This window comes from Oryctolagus cuniculus, chromosome 19 (assembly GCF_051225735.1).
Source record: "Oryctolagus cuniculus isolate XC-2025 breed Fujian yellow rabbit chromosome 19, ASM5122573v1, whole genome shotgun sequence".
NCBI classification, from domain to species: domain Eukaryota; kingdom Metazoa; phylum Chordata; class Mammalia; order Lagomorpha; family Leporidae; genus Oryctolagus; species Oryctolagus cuniculus.
In genome coordinates this window covers 62262800-62285942 of record NC_142885.1, presented here as the reverse complement: position 1 = coordinate 62285942, position 23143 = coordinate 62262800, and the positions used below count along the sequence as shown (strand labels likewise).

The window sequence follows — 23143 nt, the reverse complement described above, 5'->3', positions numbered from 1 at the left end:
AAGAAGAAAAGTAGAGAGACACAGACAGATGGAGATAGACAGAGATCCTCCCATCTGCTAGTTCACTGCCAAATGCCACAACAGCCAGACCTGGAACAAGCAGAAGCCAGGAGCCAGGAGCTCGCTCTGGGTGTCTCCCTTGTGGCAGGGACCCAGGGGTTTGAGCCAGCACTTGCTGCCACCCAGGGTGTGCATTAGGAGGAAGCTGGAGTCAAGAGCATAGCTGGGCCGGCGCCGTGGCTCACTTGGCCAATCTTCCGCCTGCGGCGGCAGCATCTCATATGGGCTCCTGGTGCTAGTCCCGGTTGCTCCTCTTCCAGTCCAGCTTTCGGCTGTGGCCCGGGAAGGCAGTGGAGGATGGCCCAAGTGCTTGGGTGCCTGCACCCGTATGGGATGCTGGCACTGCTGGCGGCGGCCTTACTGACTATGCCCCAGCATTGACACCACTAAAGCATGTTTTAATAAAACTTCCCAGCCAATCATGCCAAAAAGCATGAGGCAAAAGAAAAGGCAGAAACCAAGAAGTGAATGGCAGAGAACATGTTAAAGAGTTCTTGGCCACAGCTATGGCTGCACCATTCAGCTGCAGTTCCACCGCACAGAACAAAGGGAGACACTGGACTGTGGACCTGTCCTTGGTAAGAGAGCACACACCAGCTCATTCATGCATTTTATGTTCATTCATTGTGAGTCCCTCCACAGCAAACTTTGACCTGACCCTGAAGCAATCTGCTGGAAACTGACATCGCACAGTCAACACTGCCACACTGGTGGGGCTCCACCTTCCCTGCCCACTGCCCGCCTCCCGTAGGGTGACTGGCACCTGTCATCGACCCCACCTCCATGGAGGTCACTAGGAGAACGGAAGTGAGTTCAGGAGCGCTGATCTGATGTTTACCACGCAGGATGCGGCATGAGTCCAGAGAGGAGCACTGGAAGCAGTCCTCACCCTCCGTGCATGTCGCTGTATTTACTCTTGCCGCCCTGGGCTGTCAACGGCCATGTGTTCTCTTTCATCTTCTGTGACGGGGCTGGCGTCTGCGCCCCCCGGTTGTATCCTCAGTGTTCCGAGAAGGAGCAGGAGAGGAGGCAGGAGGAGTCCGCACCAAGAATGGCTGCTGGCCCTTCTGGGATGACCTGCTCCACGTCCTTTCCCTAAGAAGAGAAGGGGTAAGAAGCGGAGGAAGGGCCTGGCTTCGCTGTACATGTCACAGCGTATTTGTATTCATCTGTTCTACATATTGATTTTGAAGAGGTCTGATGTAAATATTGTAAAATGTTTTCATTTGTTAATTTTAAAGATTTATTTATTCATTTGAAAGAGTTACACAGAGAGAGAGGAGAGGCAGAGAGAGAAAGAGATTGTTCCATCCTCTGGTTCATTCCCCAAATGCCCGCACGGTCAGAGCTGCGTCAATCCGAAGCCAGGAGCCAGGAGCTTCCTGCGGGTCTCCCATGTGGGTGCAGTGGCCCAAGGACTTGGGCCATCTTCTACTGCTTTCCCAGGCCATAGCAGAGAGCTGGGTGGAAGCGGAGCAACCAGGACTCGCACCGGCACCTATGTGGGATGCCAGCACTGCGAGCAGTGACTTTACCTGCTACAACACAGCACCGGCCCCTCATTTGTTAATTTTATAAAAAATGTATTTTTTGGGGTCAGTGTTGTGGCTCAGGGGTTAAGCCACTGCTTGCAATACCAGCAAGTGGAGTGTTGGTTCCAGTCCCAGCTATCCAGCTCCCTGCTAATGTGCCTGGGAAGGCAGCAGAAGATGGCCCAAGTACCTGGGCCCCTGCCACCCAAGAGAGAGCCAGATGGAGTGAAGGTCTGGCTTTGGCCTGGCCCAGCTCTGGCTCTTGAGGCCATTTGCGGAGTGAACCAGCAGATAAGATCTCTTGATCTCTGTCTCTCCCTCTGTTTCTGATGCTCTGCCTTTCAAATAAATAAACTCTTTAAAATTTTATTTATTTTAAAAGTGGAGACGGGGCCGGCGCTGTGGCGTAGCGGGTAAAGCTGCTGCCTGCAGTGCCGGCATCCCATATGGGTGCCCTTTCAAGACCGGGCTGCCCCACTTCCCATCCAGCTCGCTGGATCCCACATGCATGGGAGACCCGGAAGAAGCTCCTGGCTTCAGATCGGCGCAGCTCCGGCTGTTGCGGCCAACTGGGGAGTGAACCAGCGTACGGAAGACCTCTCTCTCTCTGCCTCTCCTCTCTCTGTGTAACTGTCTCAAGTAAAAAAAAATAAATCTTTTTTTTTTTTTTCTGACAGGCAGAGTGGACAGTGAGAGAGAGAGAGAGACAGAGAGAAAGGTCTTCCTTCTGTTGGTTCACTCTCCAAATGGCTGCAATGGCTGGAGCTGTGCTGATCCAAAGCCAGGAGCCAGGAGTTTCTTCCCAGTCTTCCATGCGGGTGCAGGGCCCAAGCACCTGGGCCATCCTCCACTGCACTCCCTGGCCACAGCAAAGAGCTGGCCTGGAAGAGGGGCAACCGGGACAGAATCCGGCGCCCCGACCAGGACTAGAACCTGGTGTGCCGGCGCCACAGGTGGATGATTAGCCTATTGAGACGCTGCGCTGGCCAAAATAAATAAATATTTAAAAATAATAAAAAATAAAAGTGGAACAACAGAGATAGAGTGTTCCCATCCATTGGTCATTCCCTAAATGCCTGCAACAGCTGAGGCTGGGCCAGGATGAAGCCAGGATCTAGGAACTCGATCCAGGTCCCCCACGTGGGTGGCGGTTGGGGACCCAGTCTCTGGAGCCACCGCCTGCTGCCTCCCAGGGTGTGCAATAGCAGGAAGCTGGAGTCTGCAGCCAGAGTGGGAAGACAATGCAGGCATCTTGATCACCAGGCCAAATGCCCACTCTAGATTTAAAATATCTGGGGCACCCAAATAAGCATCTTTTAATTCCATTTTCCACAAGCCTTTTAAAGTATGCTTGTAGGTATTTCTTGCATCTGCGAGCGACCTGTGGGTGCTCAGGACAGAGGGTCCATCGCTGGGATGGCCAAATTGGAGAACAGGTGCAAGGACCCCTTCATGGGGTACCCAGGCCCAAACCGGCCCCGCCAGGGACCCAGCACCACGGAGCTACAGTGTGACGGAGCTGAAACTCAAACCCAAGCCAATCTGGTCCCACACCGGGACTCCTTAACCACCACGCTGTTGTTTCTTGGGCTTCGATCTTCAAATCTTCTGCCATCTGCGCTACACCGTCTGTGCTGTGAATTCCTTAATGCTTTCTCTTTAAAACTTTCTTTAAAAAAAAAAAATCAACAAATGAGTTTTCTTTAAAAGGAAATGTTATAAGGACAAGAAATGGAAAACAAATGTCCCATTCTGAAAACAGACGCAAAAGACATGAAATTGTGTTATTTGGTGCCAGATACTGTCACCCGCTGTGGCTGCCTCTTTGTTGCAAGGAGAGATGAGCCAAGTGACAGGAGAAGCCGCTGACACTTGTAGAGCAACTCAGGTAGAACAGCTGTCTCTCGGCTGAGCCCGTGTGCCTGCACCCGCCTCCTCGCCACACACAACCTTCTCATAGTGCTTCTAGGAGCCACTCCTGCACCACTTGTGGCGCTGGTACGGGCCTGTGCATCGGCATCTTCATTCCAGGTTCTTGTCCCCACAGACACTAGAATTTGCAGCAGAGACTTCAACACTGGGCACAAGTGAGAGCAGGATTTATGAGAGAGACAGAGAGACAGACGGAGAGAGAATGAATTCCTTTGCATGTGAGTGCGGGCCAATGCATGTGGAGAGACACCTGTGACGCCCGAGGCCAGTGAGCTACAGAGAAGGACACAGGGAAGCGGGAGGGAGAGGCCAGGGAGGGATCCCTGAGCATCGTCAAGAGCGAAAGAAGGGAAAAGGGTGCACCCCGTGATCAGCCTCTTTTATGAGGTGTGGGTGGTGCCCTAATTGAATACAAAGAGTTTATCCTGGGTGGGGCTTTCTGGGGCTTTCCCGGCACCTCCAGATGGAGTTTAACTTCCACACGGCCATCATGGCGTATTCTTCTTCCTAGACCTAGACGAGACACAGTGCACCATGGGAAAGTGGACGCAGTAGATTGACAGGTAAGGACACAGGGTTTCACTGCAGGCTGGCAGTTCCAGCTCATGTACTTGCACCTAACTCCCGGCCTCCTTCCCCCATCAGCACCCTCCCAGATTTCAGAAACACCAGTGTTGTCCCCTCAACATGTGGACCCGCGTCCTGGTGAGCTCCAAGAAAGTGCTCCGGGAGGAGCTGTCTCTCTCTTTGCCTTTCAAATAAATACATAAAACGTAAGACATTTTGAGATCTGATTATTGTTTACAGCCCTTGTCTAAACGCTTGAGGGACAGTGGTTTTTCTATTTCCTACGTGTTGAACATTTAGTGGAGGGTTAAGTTTGTGATTATAAAATAAACAAACTATGTCACTGTAAAAATTAAAAGAAAAAACAAAGGAAGGAGGAGTGAGGTAGGGTGGGAAGGATCACTATGCTCCTAAATCTGTATATATGAAATACATGACATTTGTACATCTTATAGAAATAAAAAATCTAAAAAATAAAATTAAAAGTCGTACAGATACCTGTTCATTAGAGAAAAACCAGAGAGGGATGAGTAGTTTTTAAAATAGCACTTGGTAAGCCACCTGCCATATCAGAGAGCCTTATTCCAGTCCCACTCTGCTTCCAATCCAGCTTCCTGCCAATAGATATCGTGGGAGGCGGCGCATAGATTAAGTTCTGGGCTCCAGGCTTTAACCTGGCCTAGTCCCAGCGGCTGCAGGCATTTGAGGAGTAAACCAGCAGCTGAAAGATTTTTTTTCTCCCTCTCTTTGTCTCATTCTCTTTCTCTCTATGCCTCTTTCTATTTGCCTTTCAAATAAATTGAAAATAAATAATTTCTTTTAGAAAAGAAAAGCTTGAGGCCTGTGCTGTGGTGTAGCGGGTTAAAGCCACAGCCTGCAGGACCAGCAGCCCATACAGGCGCAGTTTTGAGTCCTGGCTGCTCCACTTCAGATCCAGCTCCCTGCTGATGGCCTGGGAAAGCAGCAGAAGATGGCCCAGCTCCTTGGGCCCCTGCACCCCACTTGGGAAGATCTGGAGGAAGTTCCTGGCTTTTGATGTCAGCCTGGATCAGCTGGGTCACTGTGGCTTTTTGGGGGAGTGAACCATCAGATGGAAGATTTCTGTCTCTCCCTCTCTCTCTGTAACTCTACCTTTCAAATAAGTCAATCTTTTTTAAAAGAAAAACTAGAGTCTTGTGATTCTTAACTTTTATTTTTTAGAAATTTATTTATATGGCCGGTGCTGCGGCTCACTAGGCTAATCCTCTGCCTGTGGCACTGGCACCCAGGGTTCTAATCCCGGTTGGGGCACCAGGTTCTAGTCCCAGTTGCTCCTCTTCCAGTCCAGCTCTCTGCTGTGGCCCGGGAAGGCAGTGGAGGATGGCCCAAGTGCTTGGGCCCTGCACCCGCATGGGAGACCAGGAGGAATCACCTGGCTCCTGGCTTTGGATCGGTGCAGCGCCAGCTGTGGCGGCCATTAGGGGAGTGAACCAATAGAAGGAAGACCTTTCTGTCTCTCTGTCTAACTCTGCCTGGCCAAAAAAAAAAAAAAAAATTTATTTATATGATGGGGGAGACAGAGAGTGAATGAGAGAATGAGTTCCTTCGTCTGCTGCTTCACCCTTGGATGGCGTGTGTGGGAGGGAGGCTGAAGCCAGAAGCCGCAGATTCCATCCGGGCCTCCCACGTGTGCGGCAGGGGACCAGGCACTTCCTCATCCTCGCTGCCTTCCTCAGAGTATTAGCAGGAGCTGGACTGGAAGCAGAGAAGCCTGGACTCAACTGCGCTCCGAAGTGGGGTGCTGTTGTCACAAGCGGTAGATTAGCCCGCTGTGCCACTACACTGGCTCCTCGTATCTCCCTCATGGCCGTGTTGAGCACCTTTTCATGTGTATGTGGCCATCTGTGTATCTTCTTTGGAAAAAGGTCTGCTCACGACTTGGTTCTAAACCCAACCCAGTGTCCTAAACTTCTCTATGCATCGGGACATCTAGTTTTGTGCCATCTTTTTCTAAAGCTATGTAGTACTCAATTGTTTGGATATTTGATTAAGCCAATTTCTTATTAGTAGGAGTTTTTTTTAATTACTTTTCTTTTTTAAAGATTTATTTATTTATTTGAAAGGCAGAGTTACAGAAAGGCAGAGGCAGAGAGAGAGAGAGAGAGATCTTCCATCCACTAGTTCACTCCCAAATTGGCCACAACAGTTGGAGCTGGACCGATCTGAATCCAGGAGCTTCTTCCAGGTCTCCCACATGGGTACAGGGGCCCAAGGACTTGGGCCATCTTTTACTGCTTTCCCAGGACATAGCAGAGAGCTGGATTGGAAGTGGAGCAGCTGGGACTCGAACCGGCGCCCACATAGGATGCTGGCACTGCAGGTGGCAGCTTTACCCACAACGCCACAGCGCTGGCCCCTTACTACTTTTTGAAGCAATGTCATGATGAACATTCTTTTATTAAAATTTTTTTTTTAATTTGACAGGTAGAGTTATAGACAATGAGAGAGAGTCAGAGAAAAAGGTCTTCCTTCCATTGATTCACCCCTCAAAATGGCCGCCACGGCCAGCACGCTGTGCTGATACGAAGCCAGGAGCCAGGTGCTTCCTCCTAGTCTCCCATGCAGGTGCAGGGGCCCAAGAACTTGGGCCATCCTTCACTGCCTTCCCGAGCCACAGCAGAGAGCTGGACTGGAAGAGGAGCAACTGGGAGTAGAACCCGGCGCCCATATGTGGGATGCCGGTGCAGCAGGCGGAGGATTAACCAAGTGAGCCATGGCGCCGGCCCCATGATGAACATTCTTATAACCAGATGTTTGAAGACTACCCTAACCCCAAACAATAAACTTGTGACATGAACTTCCAGATCAAAGGAGAGATGCCGGCTAGAACCTTTCAATCCACATTGCCCAAGGCCCCCTGGAGCAGGAACATTGCTTCACAAAGAGGGGTAATGGTTGAGTTTACTGTTTGAAAACACATTTTATGCCTTTAGCTAAATAATTAATATTTAGATTTTGCTTCTTTGTGGTTTAAATTGCCTTTGTTGAGTTAGCCTGGCTGGTGAGTGCAAATCCTCATGGCTGTTACCAAACACAGCAGATGTCGGTAGGCCAATAACGGCAGGGATATTAGACCCCAGGACAGTCATCCTTCATTTCCAGGAAGGCAGACAGGCGGTTTACAATCCCCGATGGGAACACTGGCGGACTTTCAGTCGGCAAACCCAACAAACAGTATTCATTTGAAAGTTTTAGTCTTGTCCAATGAACTTAGTGTTCTCATAACTTGCTTTCTAATTAAACAGAGCGGGGCCGGTGCTGTGGCGTAGCAGGTAAAGCCGCCTTCTGTGGCACCAGCATCCCATATGGGCAATGGTTCAAGTCCCAGCTGCTCCACTTCCAATCCAGCTCTCTGCTATGGCCTGGAAAAGCAGTAGAAGATGGCCCAAGTCCTTGGGCCCCTGCACCTGCATGGCAGATCCGGAAGGAGCTCCTGGCTTCGGATCAGCACAGCTTCGGCCATTGTGACCATTTAAGGGAGTGAACCAGTGGATGGAAGACCCCTCTCTATCTCTGTCTCTACCTCTCTCTGTAACTCTGCCTTTCAAATAAATAAATAAATCTTTAAAAACATCAACAACAAAACAGAGCTTTGGAGGATGATACCTTTCCTGCTTGTTTCTAATACTTGCTGGACAAATATTTGATGATGATTTCTGGAGATGCATTTGTTTTTTGTCACCATAGTCTTCCAGCCTTGAGGCATTAGACGTAGACTTGAGAAATGATATTTAAATGAAAATGGTTTTGGGGACGTACACTGTGGCCCCGGGGGTTAAGCCAGCATCCCACATCAGAGTGCTGGGTTGGATCCCAGCTGCTCTGCTTCCAATGCCTGCTAATTCTCCTGGGAAGACAGCAGATGAGGGCCCCAAATGCTTGGGCCCCTTCCACCCACATGGGAGACCCGGACAGAATTCTGTCTCCTGGCTCTACCCTGGCCCGGCCCTAGGTGTTTTGGCCATTTGGGGAATGAATCCTAGAGTGGAAGATTTCTCTTTTACCCTGTCTTTCAAATAAATAAAATAAATCTTTAAAGATTTTAAAATTTAAAAAGTGGAGCAGGGGCCAGCGCTGTGGTGCAGTGGATTAAAGCCCTGGCCTGAAACGCCAGTATCCCATATGGGTGCCGGTTTGAGTCCTGGCTGCTTGTCTTCAGATCCAGCTCTCTGCTATGTCCTGGAAAAGCAGTAGAAGATGGCCCAAGTCCTTGGGCCCCTGCACCTGCATGGGAGACCCGGAAGAAGCTCCTGGCTTCTGGCTTCAGATTGGCACAGCTCCGGCCATTGCTGCCATCTGGGGAGTGAACCAGTGGATGGAAGACCTCTCTCTCTCTCTCTCTGCCTCTCCTCTCTCTGTGTAACTCTGACCTTCAAATAAATAAATAAATAAATATAAAAAAATAGAAAAATATTATTAAAAAAAAGGAAGTGGAGCAGCTGGGACTTGAACTGGCACCCATATGGGATGCCGGTGCTTCAGGCCAGGGCTTTAATCCTCTACATAAATCTTTTTTAAGAAAGAAAATGGTTCTGTTTCAATGTATTGCTCTTGTTTTTCTCATGTGGACCTGACCCTGATGTCGATGGATGAGTTCTGGGAAGATGGCATGAGGCCGTGTTCTCAGATATAGCCTGGCTCTCCCACGTACCAGCTGTGTGATCTTGGGCCAGTCATTGACTCTTTTTTTTTTTTTTTTTTTTTTGACAGGCAGAGTGGACAGTGAGAGAGAGAGAGACAGAGAGAAAGGTCTTCCTTTTTCCATTGGTTCACCCCCCAGTGGCCGCTGTGGCCGGCACACCACGCTGATCCAAAGCCAGGAGCCAGGTGCTTCCTTCTGGTCTCCCATGCAGGTACAGGTCCCAAGGACTTGGGCTATCCCCCACTGTACTCCTGGGCCACAGCAGAAAGCTGGACAGGAAGAGGAGCAACCAGGACAGAATCCGGCGCCCCGACCGGGACTAGAACTCTGGGTGCTGGCGCCGCAGGTGGAGGATTAGCCTGTTGAGCCACAGCGCCGGCCCAGTCATTGACTCTTTTTTGTGCATCTGGTTCCTTGTCTATAAACAGGTACAATAGTAGTAGCTTTACCTGTATGGTTTTCATGAAGATGAAACGAGAGAATGAATGTGAGAATGCATACCGTGCAATAGAATGTAAGTTTCTCAGTAAACATTAGCTACTTTTATTATTGCCATTAGCAGGATATTTGAGAAGGCGAGAACTACATTCACGGTCACACCACGTGTTCCTGTCAAGTCTGTGCTGGGCTGCAGCTTCCATAGGTCAGGGACAATCCGGCTTCTTTTGTATTTAATCAGGGCTTCCAACTCAGACTGTTTCCAAGGGCCGAGCAGAAGGACAGCCCCAGAGCTGGCCTGCATTTACTCTCAGAAACACAGAGTGGCCGCTCGGTCCACACCTCGGGACGCTCGCCCAGGGACTCAGCCCTCTGCTCATGTCGCACAGAACCCTCTGTGTTTCGAGTGGCTTCCTCCTTGTTTGGCAGCACCTCTGCTGTGTGTTTCTGAGGCTGCAGCCCTGGGTGGCCATGTTTGTTCTGGTTTCTTCCATCTGCTTTCTACAGCGGGGTGCTGGCTCAGAAATTGCTGTATGAGGTGCTTGGAACTGCTGCTATGGCAGACTCTTTCCTTGCCTCTGCTGGCTCCTGCTGCTGGCAGGGGACCGGCATTCCTCGGCTTGCAGAAGCCTCACTCCAGTCTCTGCTTCCGGCCTCACGTGCCCTTCTCCCTTGTGTCTGTGTCCAGCTTCCCAAATTCCTTCTCGTCAAGGCACCACTCGTGGGATTAGGGCTCGTCCTGATGCTCGCCTCTCAACCCGATCTCGTTTACGAAGATCCTGCTTCCAAACCAGGTCTCACTCCCGGGTGGCAAGCAGGGTTGCGGCTTCCCTGTATTCTTTTTTTTTTTTTTTTTGACAAGCAGAGTGGACAGTGAGAAAGAGAGAGAGACAGAAGACAGAGAGAAAAGTCTTCCTTTGCCGTTGGTTCACCCTCCAATGGCCGCCGCGCACTGCGCTGATCCGATGGCAGGAGCCAGGTGCTTCTCCTGGTCTCCCATGGGGTGCAGGGCCCAAGCACTTGGGCCATCCTCCACTGCACTCCCTGGCCACAGCAGAGAGCTGGCCTGGAAGAGGGGCAACCGGGACAGAATCTGGCGCCCCGACCGGGACTAGAACCCGGTGTGCCGGTGCCGCAAGGTGGAGGATTAGCCTAGTGAGCTGCGGCGCCGGCCTCCATGTATTCTTTACTGGGGAGGGACACAATGCAGCCCAGCGCGCTGGCACTGCTCTTTGGGGTGGGGTCTCCGCACAGCGACAGATGGCAGAGACTCAGGAAGGAGGTGCAGCCCTGAGCTGAACTGGAAGTGGAGCATGGGGTGGAGGACGCAGCGTGGCTTTGCTGGAAGGAGCTGCTGTGGCTAAGGACCAGCCCAGAGGAGGGGGGGCTCCGGAAGGAACTGAGCAAGCCAGGGTGCAGGGCTCAGGCCTTCTCCACCGACGCAGAACTGTCCCCTGAACCCCCTCTGGGCCACAGGGCAGTGTGAGCCCTAGAGGACCCGAACGCTCCATTTTCTACAGACAGCCCAGACTTCTAGACTTTGAAAATGTCCAGTCTCCCAGTGTTTAAATGTTCATGATAAATCCACATTAAAACAAAGCTCATTTGAGGTTGGCAGCTTGCAGTTTGGAGTTGGAGGAGGGGAGAAGGCCAAGGATTGCTCAGAGATGATTTTGGAGAGCAAATAACTGACACTTCCCTTGGGAACACCTAAGACTTCTTAATACATTATTATTGCTTCTTATATGCTGATGTGTTTGCAGTTGAACATGGACTTCTTTTTGGAGCATTGTTCTTTTTTTAAAATATTTACTTATTTGAAATGTAGAGCAACAGAAAGAGAGCGAGAGCGAGAGAATCTTCCATCACTGGTTCATTCCCCCAAATGCCTGCAGTGGTTACATCTGGGCCGAGGTGAAGCCAGGAGCCAGGAATTTCATCCAGGTCTCCCATATGGGTAGCTGGGACCCAAGTAACTGGGGTATCATGCACTGTCTTCCCAGCATTAGCAGGAAACTGGATCAGAGCAGAGAAGTTGGGAACCAAACCAGCACTCTGATACGGGATGTGGGTGTCCCAAGAGGCGGCTTAACCCACTGTGCCACATCCCCAAGTCCTGGAGCCCTGAACCAGTAAGCAGCCACTAGAACCTCTGTTTTTCATCTCCTATTAAGTCTTTCTCACAGTGTTCTCTGTGACAACTCTACTAAAGACAGGGTAAAAGAGTTCTGTTTCTTTAACTACTCTGCGTAGCTGTGGTCTGCCGCACTTTTTTTTTTTTTTTTTGGACAGGCAGAGTTAGACAGTGAGAGAGAGAGACAGAGAGAAAGGTCTTCCTTTTTCCGTTGGTTCACCCACCAAGTGGCCGCTATGGCCAGAGCATTGCGGCTGGTGTGCTGCGTTGATCTGAAGCCAGGAGCCCCAACCGGGATTAGAACCTGGAGTGAGGGTGCCGCAGGCGGAGGATCAGCCTAGTGAGCCGTGGCGCCGGCCCATCTTCTACTACTTTCCCAGGCCATGGCAGAGAACTGGATCAGAAGTGGAGCAGCTGGGACTTGAATCGGCACCCATATGGGATGCCGGCACTGAAAGCAGTGTACCCGCTGCGCCATAGCGCCGGCCCCAACATTATTATTTCTTAAAAGGAAAAGTGTTGTGGCCCTTTCATCGAAAAGGAAAATGATGTGGATACAGGAAAGTCTATCAGTCAGCGGATCAACCATCTGTTTGTTCCCCCCTGGGATAGGAGAAAGGAAAACCATGGGGAGGGAAGGTCAGCTGGGGATGTCCAGGCCTCAGGAATGGCGTGGAGGGGCGGTTCCCAACGGCGGGTGAGGGAACTGGGTGCACAGCTGCTGGGGCTGAGCGGAAGCCCCTCCCCCGCTCACCAGCTCTGGGATGGCAGTTAAGTCCTTCCCCCTTTCCCTACCTCAGTTTCCGCATCTGTAAAATGGGACACATTTCTTTACATCTCCAGGCCTTCTGCTTTGAGGTTCCGCGAGAGCAGGGTGAGGCAGCAGTGACGAGGACGGGGTAAAACCCAGCGTCTGACTCATGACAGGTGGGGAATGAAAGTCGCTTTTTGCTCTCCACCCGCTCCGCTGCCAACCCAGCCACGGAGGACTCAGACACTCCCCGGGCAGGAAGCAAGGGCAGCTGCCTCCCCAGTGCTGGGAGGCTGAGGCCCAACACGGCGACTTGACACCCCCCACAGAGGCGGGAGGAGGCCTCGGGATCCCAGTGCTTCCAGCTGCTCCTCTCCTGAAGAACTGGCAGGAGCCCCGCCAGGCTTTGCCCCATGGGCTGGGCTGGGCAGGTGAGTAACCAACTATTTCTGGGCGGGGAGGAGGGCAGGACTGCCAAGGGGGTGCCCAGCTGCAGCCGCTGCTCTGCCAGGTGACTCCTGGGCGGCGATCCCAGTGTGTGTGCACCTGTGTGCACGTGTGTACGTGTGCACGTGTACATCTGTCGCTGAGCTCCAGGGTGCAGGAGGAGGCTCACGGACGGCAGTGAGAAGGCTCCAGGCTGGGCACTTTCTGGGCAGCAGGTACTCCTGGGCTTTGGAAGCTTTATGACTATGCACGCCAATTTTGTGTGTGTACCTGGCGGTGCATGGGCTGCCCGTACGTTTGGCTCGACACTGTTCCCAGAGTGTGTGTGGTGCGGGTGCTGGATGAGGTTAGCATTTGACCTGGCGGGTCCCAGCCTGCCCGATGTGGGTGGACCTCATCCAGTCCATGGGAGGCCGGAGAGAACAGAAAGGCTGGGCTGGGGAGGATTTGCTCTCTCTGCCTGCCTGTCTTCCCCCTGGGAGGTCAGCCCTCCCTCACCTCTGGACTCAGACTGTGTTGAAACTGACACCGTCAGCTCTCCGGCTCACCAGCCGGCTGACTGCAGATCCTGAGACTCTGAGGCCGATTACGATAATCAATCAGTCAATCCTTTAGTTCTGTTTCTGTCGAGATCCCTGATGGATAGGAACTGGTTTCCCACACATGAGCTGTTTTCCTTCCCTTGTCCTGACCGGCAGAGACGGCTTCACAAGGACACGAGACTGTGGGCTCGCTGGGCTTGGAGAACGGGTAGATTCCTTCATCCCTTCATTGCACAGACATTGGCTGGCTGAAGGCCTGCTGGTTCAGTTCGCCCTTGTTGTGCCCTGCTGGGGGGTGGGGTGGGATGCAGTTGGCAGAGAATACCAGGTCGCTGGTGTCCTGGGCTGACAACATGGCAGCCCTGTGCCTGTTACATTAGGCCGTAGCCATGCACTGGGTTTGGGGACACAGCAGTGAGCAGAACCCATTGCTTCCTGCCCCTGGACTTCACCTTGACCTGCTACAAAGTGCTGGAAACAAGACCAGCTCATTGCCCTCAATGCATCTAACCTAAACACAGGCCCGTGACTGGCTCTGATCACAGTGGAAGGCTCGCCCTTTCGGGGCCTGTGGGGAAGCACTTCCTGGCCCTTCCTACTCCCAGCCGACCTCCCAACATTGGGTTGCAGCCTCCTCTTCGTTCCCACCACACCTTCCACCTCCATCGTTACAAAACTTCCCCTCCCTGTCTGCTTTTCCTGGGTGCGCCCCGGCTCTCGCTGACTCCCCTGCTGCAGGGGCCAGGGCTGTCTCGCTGGAGCTGCAGAGGCCATGGGGGATGCTCCGTGGATATCGCTGTGTGAACAGATGCATGGGATGAATGAGCTTTCTTCTGGGCCAGCGGTGCTGTTTCTCTTTAGATCCCTCTTTTGGAACAGGAGAGATTGTCGTTAAATAAATTAACCTATATTATTAGGCTCCTATTGTATAAGTCAGGATTCTCCAGAGAAATAAAGCCAACAGGAGACATCTGGGTGAAGGGGCATCAGAAAGTTCACGGACAGGGGCCAGCGACGTGGCACAGTGGGTTAAGCTGCTGCCTGTGACGCTGGCATCCCATATGAATCCTGGCTGGAATCCTATCAGAATCCCAATTCTGATCCAGTTCCCTGCTAATGTACCTGGGGAAGCAGGGGAGGATGGCCCAGACACTTGGGGCCCTGCCACCATGGGAGAGACCAAGACAGAGTTTCAGTCTCCTGGCCTCTGCCTGGCCCAGCCCCTGCTGTTGCAGCCATTTGGGGAGTGAACCAGCGGATGGAAGATCAATCTCTCTCTCTCTCTCTGTCTGTCTCTCCCTCTCTCTGTGTAACTCTTTCAAATAAATAGGTCTTTAAAAAAAAGGTTCAAAGACAAAAGGACAATTTGGATTAACTTAAAAATTATTTATTTGAGACACACACAGGCGTGCGCGCGCGCACACACACACACACACACAGACGTGTCGCATCTGTTGGCTCACTCCCCAAACACCCTAACTGCAAGTCCTTGGTACAGCTGGGCTTGTGCTCTTGGTATGCAGGTAACCTTGAGGCCAGAAGCTCACGATCCATAAGAAGTTTGTCTCCTCCCATTATGCTCAATAAAATGCAAGTGACCTAGGGTGGGCATTCAGCCTAGTGACAGGCAGGCACACTGCTTGGGATGCCTGCTTCCCACATCAGAGGGCGTGTGCTCAGGTCCTGGCTCTGCTCCCGACGCTGGCTTCCCTGGGAGGTGACACGTGATGAATCATAGCTGGGAACCTGCCGGCCAGGTAGGAGGCCAGGTTCTGGCTTTGACTTGTCCCAGTCCCAGCTGTTGTGGGAATTTAAGGAGTGAGCCAAGGAACGGAGCTCATCTCTCTGTCTGCCTGTCTCTTTGCCTTGTGAATAAATAAATAAAAAATTTAAAAAGCAAGTAACAGAAAATCCAACGCAAGCTGGTTTGAACAACACGCAAGACTTAGGGTTCCTGAGGTATAAGAAGCCCGGAGGCTGGAAGGACTTCAGGTTCGGTCGCATCAGAGCCCTGCGACCGGAGCTCGGCCCTCCTCTGAGTCAGCTCTGGCCTAGGACGGTGGGGAGCCCCAGGGCCTCGCGTCACTTAGAGGAGGCAGGACTGCTGTTTCTTCCTGCCTTGCTCCCAAGAGTAAGGAAATGTTCACAGAAAGCGGCTAAAACCACACTCCTCATTGTAGCAATGAGAATTAAACCCACAGGGAGATACCCCATCACGGCCACTGGGATGGCTATCACGGAACACAGGATAACACACAGTCAGGGTATGGACAAAGCAGACCTCCCACGCACAGCTGTCAGGAATGCACAATGTGCAGCCACTTTGGAAGACTGGGGGCTTATTAAAAATGTCAACATAAATTGATCCAACAGTTCCACTCTTAGGTGTTTATGATTGAAGAAACTGAAAACATATGTCCAATCTCCCACAGGAAGACTGTTCAGGAAATGTCATCTCACCCTGATTCATAACCAACAACAGGGCAGAAACCAGTGCTGGCACTGTGGCACAGTGGATTAAGCTGCTGCCTGCGATGCTGGCATTCCATATGAGTCTGGTTTGAGTTCTGGCTGCCCCAGTTCCTGTCCAGGTTCCAGCTAATGCACCTGGGAAACCAGCCCTGAGTACTTGGGCCCCTGCCACCCACGTGGGAGACCCGGGTAGAGTTCCAGGCTCCTGGCTTCAGTCTGGCGCAGCCCTGGCGATTGTGGCCATTTGGGGAGTGAACCAGCGGATGGAAGATCTCTCTCTCTGTAACTCTGCCTTTCAAATCAATCAATCAGTCAATCAATCAATCTTAAAAGCAGAAACCATCCAAAGACCCAGCAACAGATGAACGGAGATGGAGAAACAGCGTGAGGCCTGCATACGTCATACAGCCACCATGTGAAGAACTCGGGAAACTTAAACAATAATTCTATCTATAGCAAAAGTTCACAAAAGGCAAATCCGCAGGGACAGTGGATAACTGGCTGCCTGGGGCTTGGGATGGGAATGGAGTTGACTGTACGTGAGTGTGAGGGACGTTGAGATGATGTTATAAACTACACTGTGGTGACGGCTGCACAATTCAGTCAATTTACTAAAAATCTTTGAATGACGTGTTTAAAATGGTCAAATTTATAGTATACCAAAAAAAAAAAAAAAAAAAAAAAAAAGCAGGAGGAGCCAGGGCTGTCAGCAGTGACCTTGGAGCACGTGGGCTGTGAGTAATGAGCATTACTTAAAAAAAGAGAAGAGAACCTGAGACACCCTCCCCCCCCCCCATCGGCTGCCTAAGACTACACTTCTGTCTGTAAGTCTAACAAACTGCGCTCTTTGCAAGCCTGGTTTGTCTGCCTCTTCCTTTGTTCTCCTGTGCCGTCTGGCCTCAGGCATCAGCGGCTGCTGACACCACAGAGAGACAGCCAGTCACAGGGAAAGCACTGTCAGCACCACTTTTTTTTTTTTTAAAAGACTGATCTATTTATTTGAAAGGCAGAGACATGGGGGGATGGGGCAGAGGGGAGACAGAGAAAGAACTTCCAGATGCTGGTTCACTCCCCAGTGGCTACAACCCCCGGGCTGGGCCGGCCCAAACCAGGAGACAGCAGGCGCTGCGTCCAGGTCTCCCACAGGGCCCAGGGAGTTGAGCCATCATCTGCTGCCTCCCAGGATATGCATGAGCAGGGAGCTGGATGGGAAGCGGAGCAGCTGAGCCTCAAACCAGAACCCTCTTAGGAGATGTGGTGTCACAAGCAGTGGCTGGTGCCATAATACCCGCTCTTCAACATCACTTTTTAAAAAAAAAAAATTAAAAATCTATTTACGGGGCCGGCACTGTGGTGTAGTGGATAAAGCTGCTGCCTGCAGTGCCGGCATACCATATGGACACTGGTTCGAGTCCGGCTGCTCCACTTCCTATCCAGCTTTCTGCTGTGGCCTGGGAAAGTAGTAGAAGATGGCCCAAGTCCTTGGGACCCTGCACCCGAGTGGCAGACCTGGAAGAAGCTCCTGGCTCCTGGCTTCGGATCGGTGCAGCTCCGGCCGATGCAGCCATCTGGGGAGTGAACAGCAGATGGAAGACCTCTCTCTCTCTCTGCCTCTCCTTCTCTCCCTGTGTAACTCTTTCATGTAAAATAAACAAATCTTAAAAAAATTTATTTATTTGTTTGAAAAGTAGAGTTAGAGAGAGAGAGAGAGAGAGAGGCGCAGAGAGAAAGGGAGGTGTCTTCCATCTGTTGGTTCACTCCCAAATGGCCATAACAGCTGGGGCTGGGCCAGGCCAAAGCCAGGAGCCAGGAGCTTCTTCCCAGTCTCCCATATAGGTGCAGGGGCCCAAGGTCTTGGGCCATCCTCTGCCGGTTTCCAGGCACATTAACAGGGAGCTGGATCAGAAGTGGAGCAGCTAGGATTTGAATCGGTGCTCACATGGGATGCCGGTGTCCCAGGCAGCGCTTAACTCAGTTTGCTATGGCACCAACCCCTCAATGTAACTTTTGAAGTATTTTTTGGCCAAAGTGAAAAAAAAAATGAGCCTAAATATAAACAAGGCTCTGGAGCAGATTATCCATTCACAGGAAATTTAAGGCCTGGGGGTATATGCAGTGTCTCTGCATTGACACTCTATTCCAAATAACCCGATTCTCCAGTGCAGACATTGGAAGAAGGGAAAACAGAGAAGAGAAAACCTATAGACAAAAAGACAGGGGGGCCGGCGCTGTGGCATAGCCGGTAGAGCCACTGCCCGCAGTGTACGGGTGCTGTATCAGGTCCTGGCTGCTCCACTTCTGATCCAGCTCTCTGCTGTGGCCTGGGAGGGCAGTAGAAGATGGCGCAAGTGCTTGGGCCCCTGCACCCGCCTGGGAGACACAGAAGAAGCTCCTGGCTTCAGATGGGCGCAGCTCTGGACATTGTGGGCATTGGGGAGTGAACCATTGGATGGAAGTGAGATGGGGAGTGAGCCATTCTCTCTCTCTCTCTCTGCCTCTCTATAACTCCACCTTTCAAATAAATAAATAAATTTTTAAAAAAAGAATATAAGAAAAGACTTGGGAACGTAATTGCAATACGTGAATTCTCATTTGATCACAACAGAAAGAGAGGGAGAGGATGTGAATGCCAGCAAGATACTCAGTGACGCTGAGAACGTAGGACTGCCAACTCTGCTGTGGTTAAGTTCTTTCCAAAAGAGTCCTTGTCCTTTAGAGAAGTGTGCTGAAACATTCGCAGGAAACACAGTCTGATGTCTGGGTTTTGCTTTGAATCAATCTGGGGCAAAGATAAAGCAAACCTGGCTACTCAGTGGTAATTTTGGAAGCCAACCAATGGTAGATGAGGGCTTGTTACACTCTCCTCATTACTATATTGTCATTTAACGATCATTTATTTATTTATTTGTGGGACACACAGACAGAAAGACTGACAGAGGAAAAGACTGACAGAGGAAGAGAGTTCCCCTTCACTGGTTCATCCCCAGGTCATTTAGTTAGACTAGGGGCCACAGCTGGGAGTTGGGAACTCAGTGGGTGCCAGCCAACCAATCACTTGAGCCACCCCTTCTGCCTCCCACGGTCCACACTGGTGGGAAGCTGGAGACAGGAGCCGGAGCCAGAGCCAGAGCCTGGGCATTCTGATGCGGGACACGGGCATGTTGACTGTGCACCAAATGCCCACCCCTTTCCTGTTCCACGTGTTGGCGGCTTTCATCATCAGACAGTGAAAGGGACAAACTCAGGGCTCTGAGCTTCCCCACGCTGGCACCGTGGCCAGTTCATGCTCCTCCCTGTGCCTGGAGGTTGTCCTCCGTCGCAAGGGGGCCAGTGCCAGGACACAATTTAGAACATCACGGATTGGCGACTTTTCTAACATTTGGGGTGGGGGACCACGTGAGCTCTGCATTTTGCCGAATTACAGCACCAGAAGACAAAAACCTGCCATTGAGCCTCGACATTCTCTCACAGAAGAAAGGGCGCTCAGCCACCGGAGACAGCATCGCAGCGCAGGCCTGGCCTTCCGGCGGGCCACAGAGCTTGTGACAAACAAGCGTCCCTGGTGTCCCTGTCTTCCCACTTCATCCTGCCGCTGTCTGCACACACACCCTGGGGAGAGGAAGGAAGGCTCTGGGGCTGGCTGCTCTCACTTCCCTACCGGCTGATGAACTTGAGCCCGGATGCTGCTGTGCTCCCAATGGGGAGGGCATTCAACTCATGAGCTGCTCCAGTGCAGGCAGGGGTCCCCCCACACGCAGTCCGCAGGGGCTCACGCACCCACACCCGCTTCTGAAGACGCCCTCCTTCACCCACTCCCAGTGGTGGCTGCGAGGGGGGATTGCAAACTCAGGGAGGGCTTTCCCACCGGAGACTCTCCACCAGCTGGACAACAGCGGCGGGGTCCAGGGCAGCAAGGGTCTTTCTGTCTGTGCTCAGCAGATCCTGAGGTCACGGGAGAGAGGAGCCAGCCTCAGGGCTGGCATCCCCTGGCCATGCTCTTGAGACCTGGTTCATTCCCTAGACGGTTGCAAAGGCTGAAAAGGCCGAAGTGTTGGGCCAGGCTGAAGCCAGGGGCCAGCAGCTCCATCCTGGTCTCCCACATGAATGGCAGGGACCCAAGCACTTGGGCTATTTTCTGCTGCTTTTCCCAAGTGCATTAGCAGGGAGCTGGATCAGAAGTGGAGCAGCCAGGATTCAAACTGGCGCCCATATGGGATTCCGGCATTGCAGGCAGTGGCTTTACCTGCTACACCACAATGCTGGCACCAGGTATATTCAATCTTGAATGTTCTCCATAGCAGCAATAATATATGACAGACACTAATATATTACTTCTTTAATAATAATGTACTCCTGGTGTAGAATAATGATTCCCAGTGGACACTATGAAGCAGATGGGCTGGATTTGAATCCTGGCATGGCCACTTACTAGGACATAGCCTTGGCTAGTCTCTTTGGACCTGTTTTTCCTATCTGCACAATAGGGATGGAAGTATTTGCTACTTCACATGTTTTTGTGAGTGTTGAAAAGGGAGTGAGGCTGGCATTGTGGTGTGGCATGCTAAACCTGATGGTGATGCCTGCATCCCAGAATGGCGTGCTTGTTCCAGTCCTGGCTGCTCTGCCTCCAGTCCAGCTTCCTGGTAACACATGTGGGAAGGCAGTGCATGATGGCCCAAGGGAACCTAGATGTAGTTCCTGGTTCCTGGCTTTAGCCTGTCCTTGCTTTGACTGTTACAGGCGCCTGGGGAGTGAACCTGCAGATGGATGATCTGTGTGTGTGTGTGTGTGTGTGTAACCCTGCCTTTTGAATAAATAAAATCTTTTTTTTTTTTTTTGACAGGCAGAGTGGACAGTGAGAGAGAGAGACAGAGAGAAAGGTCTTCCTTTGCCGTTGGTTCACCCTCCAATGGCCGCCGCGGCCAGCGCGCTGCGGCCGGCGCACCGCGCTGATCCGATGGCAGGAGCCAGGAGCCAGGTGCTTTTCCTGGTCTCCCATGGGGTGCAGGGCCCAAGCACCTGGGCCATCCTCCACTGCACTCCCTGGCCACAGCAGAGGGCTGGCCTGGAAGAGGGGCAACCGGGACAGAATCCGGCGCCCCGACCGGGACTAGAACCCGGTGTGCCGGCGCCGCTAGGCAGAGGATTAGCCTAGTGAGCCGCGGCGCCGGCCCAATAAATAAAATCTTTAAAAAAGTGGATATTAATTTTTTAAAGATTTATTTGAAAGGCAGAGTTACAGAAAGAGAGGGACAGAGATAGAGAGAGAGATCTTCCACTTGCTGCTGGTTCACTCTCTAAATGCCCACAATGGCTGGAGCTGGGCTGATACGAAGCCAGGATCCGGGAGCTTTTTCAGCATCTCCCACGTGGGTACAGGGGCCCAAACACTAGGACTATCTTCCGCTGCTTTACCAGGTGCCTTAGCAGGGAGCTGGATTGGAAGTGGAGCAGCTGGGACTTGAACCGGCACCCATACTGGATGCCAGCACTGCAGGCGGTGGCTTTTTCTGCTACGTCATGGTGTTGGCCCAAAGAAGTTGATATTTAAAGAAAAAAAAAAAGGACCCAGGTAGTTACAGGGACAACAGCTCACTGAGGCAGAGAAAGGAAGAGTGCAGCTCACCCGGCTTCAGGCTCATTTCTGAGTCCGTGGAGCCAATAACCAAGTCCTGACAGCAACAGGAGAGGGCCCAGTTTTGCTCTCCTGGAACCACCAGGGAGTGTCTCTGTGTAATGCCCTCGCACGGCACTAGGTGTCGCCCTCGAGTTGTCTGTAGACAATCTCCCCGGAGAGGCTGGCGCTGCAGGACCCAGCTGGGAGGTCTGCTCCCAGGTCAGCAGGAGTCTGAAGATGGGCTCCTTGGCTATCTGCAGATGAATTCCCTTCTGCTGACGTCAGGGGAGTAGGTGTGTGCCACGCCCTGCCTGCTCGCAGCCCTTTCTCCCAGAGTTCCCTGCGCTGGGCTCACACACCTGTGTCCACCTGCAGCAACGTGGGGGCTCCCTCCCTCCCCTTATTCTCCTTCCCTCTCCCTCCCTCACATCCTCCTCCCTTTCTTTTTTCTTTTCTACAGATACTAGGGTGCTTTGAAACATTCCTGGAAAGGGCTGGCATTGTGGCGCAGCAGGCTAAGCCACTACTGAGACTCCCACATCCCGTATCAGAGCACTGGTTCAAGTCCCGGCTATTTCCCGTCTGATCCTGATCTCTGCTCCGGGGAAAGCGGAGGAAGATGGCTCCAGGGACTGGGCCCTGCCACTCACGGTGGAGGCCTGGGTAGGGTTCTGGGCTTCTGGCTGCAGCCTGACCCAGCACTGGCTCTTGTGGCTTTTTGTGGGGTGAACCAGTGTATGAAAGATCTTTCTCTCTCTTCATTTCTCTTTGTTATTCTTCCTTTTGAATAAATACATATATAAATATTGTTTAAAAGTTCATGGAAAACATGTAAGCAAAGATAAGCTTATTTTGGTGTAAAAATTCTGAAATACGTGCCTATCTTTCCAGAATGTGCATTTTCCATTAACTTTTCGAACTATTCCCTACATATTGGATACAGAGCATGTGTCAGACTCTGGGGCTATAACACAATAAAACTGAAAAACTCTCTTTTTTGATGGAATTTACTCCCTAGTTTCTTCTTTTAAAGATTTACTTATTTATTTGAAAGGCAGACAGCAGGTTGTGTGTGTGTGTGTGTATGTGTATGGGTGTGTGTGTCTATATCTTTCTCTCTTTTTGGAAATCCTGTAATATGAGGTAGCCTATTTCGTCAATTAAATAGGGTGCTGGATGGTAGAGAATTTTGTCAGTCAACTATGTACACACAGTAAATACTGTTTCTTAGGCAAAGATAACTTTTTTATATAGTTGTAAAATTCCATTATATTCTATTGCCAAAGAAACATTAAGAACTTTGTATAGCTGTATAAAAAGAAAGAAAAAATAAAAAAAGGCAGGTATACAGAGAGAAAAGGAGAGAGAGAGAGAGAGACAGAGAGAGAGAGAATGAATATGAATCTTTCATCTGCTGGTTCACTTCCCAAATGGCCGCAATGACTGGGCTGGGACAGGTTGAGGCCAGGAGCTAGGAGTTTCATCCAGGTCTCCCACATGGGTGCAGGGGCCCAGTGACTTGGGCCATCTTCCACTGCTTTCCCAGGTGTATTAGCAGGAAGCTGGATCAGAAGTGGAGCAGCCAGACACAAACTGGTGCCCATGTGGGGTGTGGGCCTCACAGGTAGCAGCTTTACCTGCTATGCCACAATGCCCACCTGGTGGCTGAGACTGACACTTGGGTCATCTTCCCCAGTGCATTAGCCTTCCCAGGTGCATTAGCAGGGAGCTGGATCGGAAGCACAAAGCGTCGGGATTTGGCACTCTGAGCATCCCAAGTGGCCTCTTAACCACTGAGCCAAACGTCCGCCCCCCTCCCCCCGTCTCCTACTTACCTGCATGTTCTCTGCACCCAGCACATCACAGATAACTGCCTTAATGTCTTGGCATATACGTTTCCAGTTTTAAAAAGCATATTCTAACATACATACGTGACATTTATGTAAATGAAGTCCCTCCTTGATGCTAAT

At 51.5% G+C, this 23143-nt stretch overlaps 1 long non-coding RNA gene across 1 annotated transcript in view; it reads right to left on the bottom strand.

Annotated features, from left to right (window-relative positions):
* Positions 1-517: 517 nt before the first annotated feature.
* Positions 518-23143, bottom strand: part of LOC103348554 (uncharacterized) — a 62093-nt gene continuing 39467 nt past the window's right edge. The window contains exon 4 of the long non-coding RNA XR_011384798.2: positions 518-1155. This is a non-coding gene — a long non-coding RNA (uncharacterized LOC103348554). The remainder of the gene's footprint in view (positions 1156-23143) is intronic.